The 12,062-nt window shown below is 43.6% G+C and overlaps 1 protein-coding gene across 1 annotated transcript in view; it reads right to left on the bottom strand.

Annotated features, from left to right (window-relative positions):
* The window catches only part of LOC126143634 (gamma-interferon-inducible lysosomal thiol reductase-like), a 148,121-nt gene that overhangs the window by 14,921 nt on the left and 121,138 nt on the right, over positions 1-12,062 (bottom strand). The window lies entirely within an intron of this gene.

Raw genomic sequence — 12,062 nt, 5'->3', positions numbered from 1 at the left:
TACAGAAGCTCTCCTGCGATCCTTACAGAACTAGCATTCCTGAAAGAAAGGATATTGCGGAGACATGGCTTAGCCACAGCCTGGGGGATGTTTCCAGAATGAAAAGGAGAGCTTCTGTAAGGTTTGGAAGGTAGGAGGCGAGGTACTGGCAGAAGTAAAGCTGTGAGTACCGGGCGTGCGTCGTGCTTCGGTAGCTCAGACGGTAGAGTACTTACCCGCGAAAGGCAAAGGTCCCGAGTTCGAGTCTCGGTCGGGCACACAGTTTTAATCTGCCAGGAAGTTTCAAGTAAGAGAATATTTGCAATTATATTAAAACCTTTTAACAGCACAGGAAAACTCAAACTATCATGAACTATTACTCATTCTCGACATTATCTATCTCAGCATCGCCATACATCATAGTGAACACTTTTAACGGATTCTTTTTTTAAATCACACTTACTCTTTTAGGTTCCTAATGAAATACCTTTAAGTTAATTTTGGTGGGAGAAAGCAATTAGAATACCATACATGATGAAATCTTTGAACTACAATAATTGCTAAGCTAACACTTGCAGTAAAACAAACTCAGTGCACTTACCTTTTTCCCAATGAGCCACCTCTCTTTACAGTCATATCAAATCACTCTCTATACTCAGTTCTCAAGTATATCTTCTTAAACAAAAATCTCTGTGCGCCATATCCGCCATCTAAGCTCCTCACGTTGCCATGACACAGTATTCTCTCTCGTTCTGTGCCCGACAACTCCCTCTGACTCCTACACTCACCCGAGCTTTACTCAATTATAGTACAAACTGTGGTAGCCAAAGAATATGTATCACTCAGGTGTTCAGTATGCAAAGATGCTTAAAGTGATAAACTTTCCAAATAAACTGTCAAATTCAACATAGAAGCTGACATTTCTCATGTAATATACATCTTTCGTAACCATTTCTCCTAATATGTACACCTTTCAAATTTTTTGGGCGCCTGATCACATTACACGTGTGATAGGTGTACTGCTATAAACCTAAGCACACTGAACTGTGGAAACATGTGCATTCACCTATGCGGAAGAGGTCCAAGACCAAACCGTTACCACGCACAATTCTATGGGACTGCTTCTAACGGATTATATTTTTAAGGGGTAAACTGCCCCAGGAGAAAACTATCAAAGTCTCCTGACTGAGTTATGGAAGGCTCTCAAAACGTTGTTGCATTAGGCAGACCATTGGGTCGTCAGTGTTAGGGATGTGATCGTCCACTGTTGATATCAAATTGATATGCAAATTAATTAGATTGATCTATTAATCACCCTCACCCCGGCCACCTCCACCCCTGACCACGCCTGCGCCCACCCAGATGACGTCACGTGTTTTCTCAGCCTGCACATGGGTCCCAGGCCCTCCCCCTCCCACTGTCTCTCCCCCACCCCCCTCAACAACCTACCCTATTGGTGGAAATTTTAAATTTTGGTGAAAATTTCGAAATTTTGTGGGAATTTCTTTGTCCCAGGGCTGTGCTGATGTACCACCCCACACCCCACCCAGGAACTGCCGACAAATTAATATCAGCATTGGCTTTTCAGGGACTCCAACCCTGGTCCTCCTGGATGGAAAGCCGAACTGCAGCCCCCCTAACACAATTATACCACTAGAGACGCTTGGAATGGATGGGAAATGGTGGTACAGTTTCCGGGACTCGAACCCTGGTCCTCCTGCATGGAAAGCCCAAGTGCATCTCCATAACGCATCTGTACCACCAGAGGCGTTTGGAAATGAAGGGAAATTAAAAATGGTACTGCCGTGCCTGGGACTCAAACGCTGGTCCTACTAAATGGAAATGTGAATTGCACCCCCCAACACATGGATACTGTCCACATGCGGGAAAGGAAGGTTAGGTTAGTGTACTTTATTTTGGTCGGGAAACTGACGCAACGATCGACCCTAATTACATAATTCATCATAAAGATTGGGTGTAATTCCACAAACATATGCATAGTGCTAAACAAGGATAACGTACAATCGGAATACAGCTCAAAAACTGGTGATGCCATGCAACTGGTGTTATCCTGCTGGGAAAAAATTTCGCGTATCACTCAAAACTAGTGACACACACACACACACACACACACACACACACACACACACACACACACACATACACTCAAACTTTACCCAACACCTACAAGCTGGTGAGAAAAACGCACGGGTGTAAGGAACTATCTTTATTCTTCTTCGTGGAAAATACGTTCAACTGACGAAATGTTGGTGTTGGACAGAGAGGAGTTTAAAAGGTGTATTACCTGTAAGTATGCAGCCCGCATCTCGTGGTCGTGCGGTAGCGTTCTCGCTTCCCACGCCCGGGTTCCCGGGTTCGATTCCCGGCGGGGTTAGGGATTTTCTCTGCCTCGTGATGGCTGGGTGTTGTGTGCTGTCCTTAGGTTAGTTAGGTTTAAGTAGTTCTAAGTTCTAGGGGACTTATGACCACAGCAGTTGAGTCCCATAGTGCTCAGAGCCATTTTTTTTGTAAGTATGCAGTATCTGTAGTTCTTTCACATCAGAGTTCGTTACAGCCGCCTACTAAAAAGCCACACTGCAGCCCAGCTACTCGAAGCTAACACATGCTATCACAACTAATGGAAAAAGTGTATCATAGTTCTCATTTGTCCTCTAGCCTTCCCTGCTTAGCCATTTTGCACTTCCTGTCGATCTCATGTTCGAGACGTTTGTATTCCTTTTTGCCTGCTTCATTTACTGCATTTTTATATTTTCTCCTTTCATCAATTAAATTCAGTATCTCTTCTGTTACCCAAGGATTTCTACTAGCCCTCGTCTTTTTACCTACTTGATCCTCTGCTGCCTTCACTATTTCATTCCTCAAAGCTACCCATTCTTCTTCTACTGTATTTCTTTCCCCCATTCCTGTCAATTGTTCCCTTATACTGTCCCTCAAACTCTGTACAACTTCTGGTTTAGTCAGTTTATCCAGGTCCCATCTCTTTAAATTCCCACCTTTTTGCAGTTTCTTCAGTTTTAATCTACAGTTCATAACCAATAGATTGTGGTCAGAGTCCACATATGCCCCTGGAAATGTCTTACAATTTGAAATCTGGTTCCTAAATCTCTGTCTTACCATTATATAATCTATCTGAAACCTTTTAGTATCTCCTGGGTTGTTCCATGTATACAACCTTCTTTCATGATTGTTGAACCAAGTGTTAGCTATGATTAAGTTATGCTCTGTGCAAAATTCTACCGGAGGCTTCCTCTTTCGTTTCTTAGCCCCAATCCATATTCCCCTACTACGTTTCCTTCTCTTCCTTTTCCTGCTGTCGAATTCCAGTCATCCATGACTATTAAATTTTCGTTTCCCTTCACTACCTGAATAATTTCTTTCATCTCATCATACATTTCATCAATTACTTCATCATCTGCAGAGCTAGTTGGCATATTAACTTGTACTACTGTAGTAGGCGTGGGCTTCGTGTCTATCTTGGCCACAATAATGCGTTCACTATGCTGTTTGTAGTAGCTTACCAGCACTCCTATTTTCTTATTCATTATTAAACCTACTCCTGCATTACGCCTATTTGATTTTGTATTTATAACCCTGTATTCACCTGACCAAAAGTCTTGTTCCTCCTGCCACCGAACTTTACTAATTCCCACTATATCTAACTTTAACTTATCCATTTCCCTTTTTAAATTTTCTAACCTATCTGCCCGATTAAGGGATCTGACATTCCACGCTCCGATCCGTAGAACGCCAGTTTTCTTTCTCCTGATAACAACGTCCTCCTGAGTAATCCCCTGCCCGGAGATCCGAATGGGGGACTATTTTACCTCCGGAATATTTTACCCAAGGGGACGCCATCATGATTTAACCATACAGTAAAGCTGCATGCCCTCGGGAAAAATTACGGCTGTAGTTTCCCCCTTGCTTTCAGCCGTTTACAGTACCAGCACAGCAAGGCCGTTTGGGTTAGTGTTATAAGGCCAGATCAGTCAATCACCCAGACTGTTGCCCCTGCAACTACTGAAAAGGCTGCTGCCCCTCTTCAGGAACCACACGTTTGTCTGGCCTCTCAACAGATACCCCTACGTTGTGGTTGTACCTACGGTACGGCTATCTGTATCGCTGAGGCACGCAAGCCTCCCACCAACGGCAAGGTCCATGGTTCATGGGTGGGGGGGGGGGGGTCACTGTGTATACGAAGGAATTAATAAACAAGCTAATTTGGTACACCTACTTCCTGTACACTAATTCTCGTCTGAATAAATGTTTCGCAAAACTGAAAAATTTATATCATTTCAACAATATGAAGTGCTGGATAAGACATTTTTTCCGTTGTAAGGCACGTAAAAAGGCGAAACCGTCAACACAGATGACACACGATCTTGTCTACCCGACTGCTCCTAAGAAGCTGCGACAACTTGCAGCAGTTTATTTAAAAAGTCCTCTCAATTACCACGCCGTGGTTTTCATTACGTGTTGGTGGTAGTGGAACTGTCATCGTTATTTCTGACTGCGAGACCATTGCACAGAGCTATGACACTGACAGTACATAAGGCTCTGTGCAAAGACTTCCTGAGACATGTAGGTCACATTGACAAGATCTTCATCGATAAGAGGACACATTTCAAATCAGAACGTTGAGAGCTCTACACAGGGTACAGCCTACATAAATTTCAGTGTACCACCCAAGTTTACTGTCATAAACAACATGCTATTTAGAACATATATTTAAGCGAATTCCAAGATTTGATAAATGAGATCCCACACAGTTCGACACTGGTGCCACCTTTACCTATCGTGAAGAATTGGACGCCATCAGAGCGGTTCAGAGAAGTGGTCGATTTCCAACCAAGGACAAGAGTGCAGCATCATGGATTGGGGAGTTGAGCACTGCACAGAATACGTGATGCAGGGAGAAAGAGAAACGAAAGGTTCGATAAGAAGGCGAGCGTAAGAGAGTACCAGGTGGTGCAGAAAGTTCTCGTAAAAGCCTTCCGATTTTCAAATAAGCAGAAGAAACTGTGCCACAGATTGTTTTCAGTGTACAGTGCCAATGGGGTGCTAAGACTAAGAAGAATAGCGCATGTGAACGCATTTGGATTAGAGACCATCAAGTGGAAAGGGATCATGTATATGAATGTGTGGTGCCTGTCGTTTCAGCCATGTGAAAAAGAACAGACATCACGCATTCATATAATAGATTCACCTCGATGGGCAGTGATCCACAACCTTGAGCGCGGATGCATATTTATGTTCGACTTCTAGCAGGGATCTAAAATTAGCCAGCATGGAGGACATCGGCGGAGACTGTGGGTAGGTGGCGCTAAGTGCGAAAGCGAGTCAGCTGGGCAGCGTGCCGTGACAGCCCCCGCGTTTACGATGAACACTGTGTCCGGGTGGCACAAACCAACTGCATAGCAAACAGGAGATCCTGGGTTCGTGTCCCAGTCCGACACACATATTCACTCGTCGCCTCTGATTATGCATAATGTCCCGAGGCAGTTTGTATCATTAGTTCCTTCCCTTTCCTTTCCTTTCTCCCTCTCGGTTTCATTTTACATACACTCCTGGAAATTGAAATAAGAACAGCGTGAATTCATTGTCCCAGGAAGGGGAAACTTTATTGACACATTCCTGGGGTCAGATACATCACATGATCACACTGACAGAACCACAGGCACATAGACACAGGCAACAGAGCATGCACAATGTCGGCACTAGTACAGTGTATATCCACCTTTCGCAGCAATGCAGGCTGCTATTCTCCCCATGGAGACGATCGTAGAGATGCTGGATGTAGTCCTGTGGAACGGCTTGCCATGCCATTTCCACCTGGCGCCTCAGTTGGACCAGCGTTCGTGCTGGACGTGCAGACCGCGTGAGACGAAGCTTCATCCAGTCCCAAACATGCTCAATGGGGGACAGATCCGGAGATCTTGCTGGCCAGGGTAGTTGACTTACACCTTCTAGAGCACGTTGGGTGGCACGGGATACATGCGGACGTGCATTGTCCTGTTGGAACAGCAAGTTCCCTTGCCGGTCTAGGAATGGTAGAACGATGGGTTCGATGACGGTTTGGATGTGCCGTGCACTATTCAGTGTCCCCTCGACGATCACCAGTGGTGTACGGCCAGTGTAGGAGATCGCTCCCCACACCATGATGCCTGGTGTTGGCCCTGTGTGCCTCGGCCGTATGCAGTCCTGATTGTGGCGCTCACCTGCACGGCGCCAAACACGCATACGACCATCATTGGCACCAAGGCAGAAGCGACTCTCATCGCTGAAGACGACACGTCTCCATTCGTCCCTCCATTCACGCCTGTCGCGACACCACTGGAGGCGGGCTGCACGATGTTGGGGCGTGAGCGGAAGACGGCCTAACGGTGTGCGGGACCGTAGCCCAGCTTCATGGAGACGGTTGCGAATGGTCCTCGCCAATACCCCAGGAGCAACAGTGTCCCTAATTTGCTGGGAAGTGGCGGTGCGGTCCCCTACGGCACTGCGTAGGATCCTACGGTCTTGGCGTGCATCCGTGCGTCGCTGCGGTCCGGTCCCAGGTCGACGGGCACGTGCACCTTCCGCCGACCACTGGCGACAACATCGATGTACTGTGGAGACCTCACGCCCCACGTGTTGAGCAATTCGGCGGTACGTCCACCCGGCCTCCCGCATGCCCACTATACGCCCTCGCTCAAAGTCCGTCAACTGCACATACGGTTCACGTCCACGCTGTCGCGGCATGCTACCAGTGTTAAAGACTGCGATGGAGCTCCGTATACCACGGCAAACTGGCTGACTGACGGCGGCGGTGCACAAATGCTGCGCAGCTAGCGCCATTCGACGGCCAACACCGCGGTTCCTGGTGTGTCCGCTGTGCCGTGCGTGTGATCATTGCTTGTACAGCCCTCTCGCAGTGTCCGGAGCAAGTATGGTGGGTCTGACACACCGGTGTCAATGTGTTCTTTTTTCCATTTCCAGGAGTGTAATATGAAACTGATCAGTTGTGTGCTCCAGATCAGTCACATCTAAGCTTCCTCAGAATAAGCCAAAACGAAAGATATGAAAGAGGATGAAGCAGCTAATGCAACGGAAAATATGGAACGGGCTACTGTTCTCCTACACTGTGCAGTCAGCTTAATGTGACCGCCTCAATAACCACCTTTTGCAGCCCAGACAACTGTAAGACATGCACGAAGAGCGTCAGTGAGGTTCTGGAAAGTACTGACAGAGATGTGGACCAAGCTGACCCCAATTCAGTGGCCAGATGGTTGAGGGTCTATGGTGCGAACAGATTGATCAAGGTGGTCCTACAGATTCTAGAGAGCATTTAAATGTAGGAAGTCTAGTAACCAGTGTAATAGAGTAATCCCATCCTGGAGCTCTTTAAACTATGCACGTATACTGTGAGCTGTGTGACACATTACAATGTCCTGCTGGAAGACGCCATTATTCTGAGGAAACACAAACTGCATGTAATGGGTGAACTTGGTGCCTGAGGATAGATGCATACTGGTGTTGATCCACTGTGACTTTCAGAACGACGAGATTATCCAGGGAATGCCACGAGAATAATCCCCAGACCATAACGCATGCAAGGTGTGTTCTTTCAGAGTTTCACACCATATATGCCAACGGCCACCTGCCACATGGATCATAAAACGCGATTAGTCTGTAAAAGTCATCTGTCGCCGCTCAGCGGATGTTCAGGTGGTAATGCTGTGAAGATTGCAGCCTTTACAGCTGATAAACAGCGGTAAGCATGGATGCATGAACCAGGCACCTGTTACAGAGGCCCATACACAGCAATATTCTACGTACAGTCGTTGAGGAGATACCGTTAATAGCCCCTTTTTTTCATAAGGGCATCTCAATAGTTGCATGTCTACTTCCCTGTACACATCTCTACAACCATCATTTACACCTGTCAAATATTGCCTGTAGTGTACCCCAGTTTCCCCAGTGCTGTCTTTAGATAGTGCCATTTTGTCAAGCACACAGTATACTTTAACGGCAGCAGCACGCTAACAGTGTAGAAACTTACCAGTTTTGGAAATGTTTCCACCATTGTCCCGAAAGTCAACAATCATGACGTTCTGGACGTCAGGTATATCTCTCAGTTTTCGCAATAAGACAACGGCTGCACTGTTGTCCGCGACCCCCGCCCCCGACAAGCTTTATATACGCTCCACTGCTAGTTCTGTCACCTGCTGTCTGTGAGAGGTTCTAGCAAGTTTGTCTCGCTATAGGTGGTAGTCACATTAATTTGAATGTATGAGCTTGAACAGAAATGAAAGCAACATTAATACATCTCACTGCGAATCCCAAAAAATGCTACTGTAAATATGTCTGTCACACCTTGGAGTGCTAATGCTGTTAGAACGAAAGAGTTACGTATGGAGAGAAAAGTATGAATGGTTGATGAGACGCCCCAACATCTGGCATGCATGGCCTTATGAGCAGCACAGAGACATCATTCACGTAGCAATGTTGGGCTGCATTAGGAACTGTATTTGCACCATATTCCAGGTGACTTCAGTGTGAGGAAATGGATAGTTATCTTTTATCAGCGTCTCGTATTTACAAGATTATTATGATTGTCCTTTACCTAGTAGACAGAGTTAGGTTAGCTGTCCAGTATTACGTCCATGTCATCACCACTTTGGAAGCGACTATTTGATATATATGCTCTCAGGTCCTCGCCAAAGTTGTAAGAAAGTGGACACTGATTTTGGTGGATGTTTCTGAGATTATTGTTGTTCAATATCAGAGAATGCATGAACGGAATGAAAGCTCAATAAGAACAGTTTTGTTTTTATGCAAGCACATATGGTGCAGGTTTGGAGAGGTAAGCAAGGTTGGTTGGCTTAGGAGGGATGACAAGGACGATTCACGATTACGGGGATATGAGTTTTGCTGTAGCACATGTAGTCGTAAATAAATCAGCAACAGTCCCACATTCAGCAATGCAATATTATTGGACATGAAATGTATTGTTTACTAACGTTTTCTGTTTTGTTGTATAACACCATACAGCAGAGCCATATGGCACCAGAGATGGCAATTAACATGTAACATAGGGACGACAGACACACATTTCTGAGCATACTGGATTGCCAAACACAACGAGAAGAATGATGTACCTGTAAGACTTTAAGTAGTGACACTTATATAAAGGTATGTAATTCATGTAGATTACAGAGTAACATAGGGAGAATTTTACTCATTCTCTCGTCTTCATATGCGATTTTGAAAGGTATAATGACATAATGTGCATAATATGTAGAAAGTATTGTTTTCCGTGTTGTGAGATTTTTTTGACAGGTAAACTTTTCAGCATATAAAGCTCTGCTGAAGTGGATATCGTAGAAAGGACAACTCAACAAGGATGATATCTGGATACAAAAGTATGGTACCACCATGCACTAACACCTCAATTTGTATACCATGATCTTAAATGATATAATTATTAATAACTCTATCTTTTAGTTTAACTGCACGTTTTACAGAGCGGACTGGTTTCTATGAGCTTGCAAATTGTTAAGACTGTTGCACATAATGCATGGCATGAGCACAAGACATGGACTAATACTAATCAACTGACGTAACCCACTAATCTTGTACTAACTCCAACAGCCAACAGCTGCAACGATTTATATTCGTGCTGTACAAGAGATAGAATAATTGTGTTGTCGTAAGAGGCACTAATTGTCAATTAGATTGTAAATATAACGTGAACAATACAAGGAACATTATTAGTAATAATGATTAAACAGAGAACTTATGTAAAGACCAAGTAATTATTTAGATTCTGGTTTTCTCTGGATTATCATCATACTTAGGACTCAGCTTACAGACTTTTTAATTCATTTACTATTAGAGTCACTTTGTACTTCCAACGTCGTTGTTATGGAGGTACAATCGTAGCTTGTGTTAGTATTGTAATAGTCTAATGTTTGTACATTATCTGGTCTTGAGGGACTGTGCAGAGTAAAAACGCAAGAAGTGGGGGCCTACAGTGCCATATTCCACAGCAGGGTGGACCAGGGGAAGCGAGCGAGAAGCAGCCACCGCAGTTGGAGGCAGCCACCTCCAAGGTCACACAGTTACGATATACAGATCATTTCCACTGTCGATGCAAAAATGAATGCCAGACTGGAGGTTTTGGAGACTCAGTAGCATCTTTCTGGGACGAGAGGCAGAAGACAAAACAGCTATATCTGCTGTCACAATATAATCATGCCACAGTCCAGGACGACAGAGGTGTTGGTATAAACAAGGGAACCATATGCACTGCTAGTACCCTAACTGCTGGTCATGCTGGTGCAATATTAATGAAAATTAACATTTACGTTCAGGAATTTGTCACATAAAGGGCCTACATTACTAAGGTCTAAACTCGCGTTTTTTCATTATGTATGATCTGATTCATTAATCAATATGTACTACGACACATTACTGTGCTAAATAACCATTACCTGTTACCATATTTCTGTTCTTTTAGTGAGAATACCCAGATGCTATCTGTCATCACATTCGGTATTGATCATGGTACCGGTTTTCAAATAGAACCCTTAGGTAGCGAAGACTGACTGTCCAGATTACTATACAATGAGTTACTGTTCAGCTCGAGGGAGTGAGTTAGTAACACACTATCATGATACCGTCAAGATGACAATATGAACGACCAGCAGCACTAACAGCATATTGATCTTTGGGAAGAACCACAAACTGTTTTGTTCCTGGTTCCACACATATGTTGCCATAGAGTTGATACTGTGGTAAAGACAAGCCTTGTCATCGTTGTGCATATGATGTCTCACATAGCATCACTGACACCTCTCTCCAGTACATGCCTGGGTGAAGTAGAAGATGGTCTGCCTGCTATCCACTGCAGTTGGTGCGAACACCAGATGGGTCACACCCACACTGTAAGTGACAAACAGACTAAGGTGCTATGAACTGATCCACTGCTCTTCCACTGTGCATTGTCAAGCTCCCACTATAGTCACATGTCAAAGTGAAGCTGACAGTGCTAATGTGAGAATATGAAGTGGTACCACCCTCAGGTTCGGTACACATTCAGAGTCATTATGTGTTCTTTTGAATGTTATGTTCGATAACTTTGTTCTGTTTGTTTTTATCATGTATTCTGCTATATATTATATCATATGTTTATGAACCACTCATAACTGTTGCATGTTCTGCTAATTAAGTTTGAATTACCAAATATCGACATGCTCATTTTAACAACTCAATGACACATGTAAAGATTAGATTCTTTGTTGCCGTTATCACATTAGACTTAGTACAGGCATCTTGTTTATCACATACAAATTATTTAAGTAAGGTGAAACATGCTTTATCCAAAGTAGTATACAGAATTACTTTTGATAAGAAATTAACACTTCTCATGTATCAGAAAACGTGGCTAACTATCAGCACATAATTGGATTTATATGTTTTTCTGTGTTTGTTTCAATGTTAGCTATCTTGTTCTATGTATCAGTGTCTACAACCATACTGTATTTTCACATGAATCTCTTCTTGAATTTGTCTATGATTATATCTGAAGGCTGTTCGAGTATTTTCAAAAACAGGATTTGTACCATTATCAGAACATATATCTGCAGATGGTATGTACATTCCATATACTCCTCAATAATAGTATATTGATATCTTGTCTGGTTTTTGGTATGAGTGTACCTTTTCTCACTGATATCTTATCCTGTCATTTAACAAATGGGAAAGAAACCACACTTGATGAAAGTCAAAATAGCAGATACAATTTTATAATGTAATTTTGACTCTGACCATGGTACAGAGAATATTTTTTAATCAATTGGTAAAACAGTCCTTATTTGTTCTTTACACATTCATTAATTTATCAAAAATTTGTTTAAGCATTCATTCAATCCAGCATTAAGTGAAGGTCAGAGTGGTTTCCTTGAGGATGTATGTCTTTATTTTTGTTTGTAACCTTATCCTTATGTCGTTGTTGTCAACGTTGCTTGTTTGCTTGTAGTGCACTCTCGACAGCTATTGATGTTAGTTGTTGCTTAAGCAAA

This window comes from Schistocerca cancellata, chromosome 2, assembly GCF_023864275.1.
Source record: "Schistocerca cancellata isolate TAMUIC-IGC-003103 chromosome 2, iqSchCanc2.1, whole genome shotgun sequence".
In the NCBI taxonomy this organism is placed as follows: Eukaryota; Metazoa; Arthropoda; class Insecta; order Orthoptera; family Acrididae; genus Schistocerca; species Schistocerca cancellata.
The sequence above is the reverse complement of the archived record's forward strand: the minus strand, read 5'-3'. Positions and strand labels throughout refer to the sequence as shown.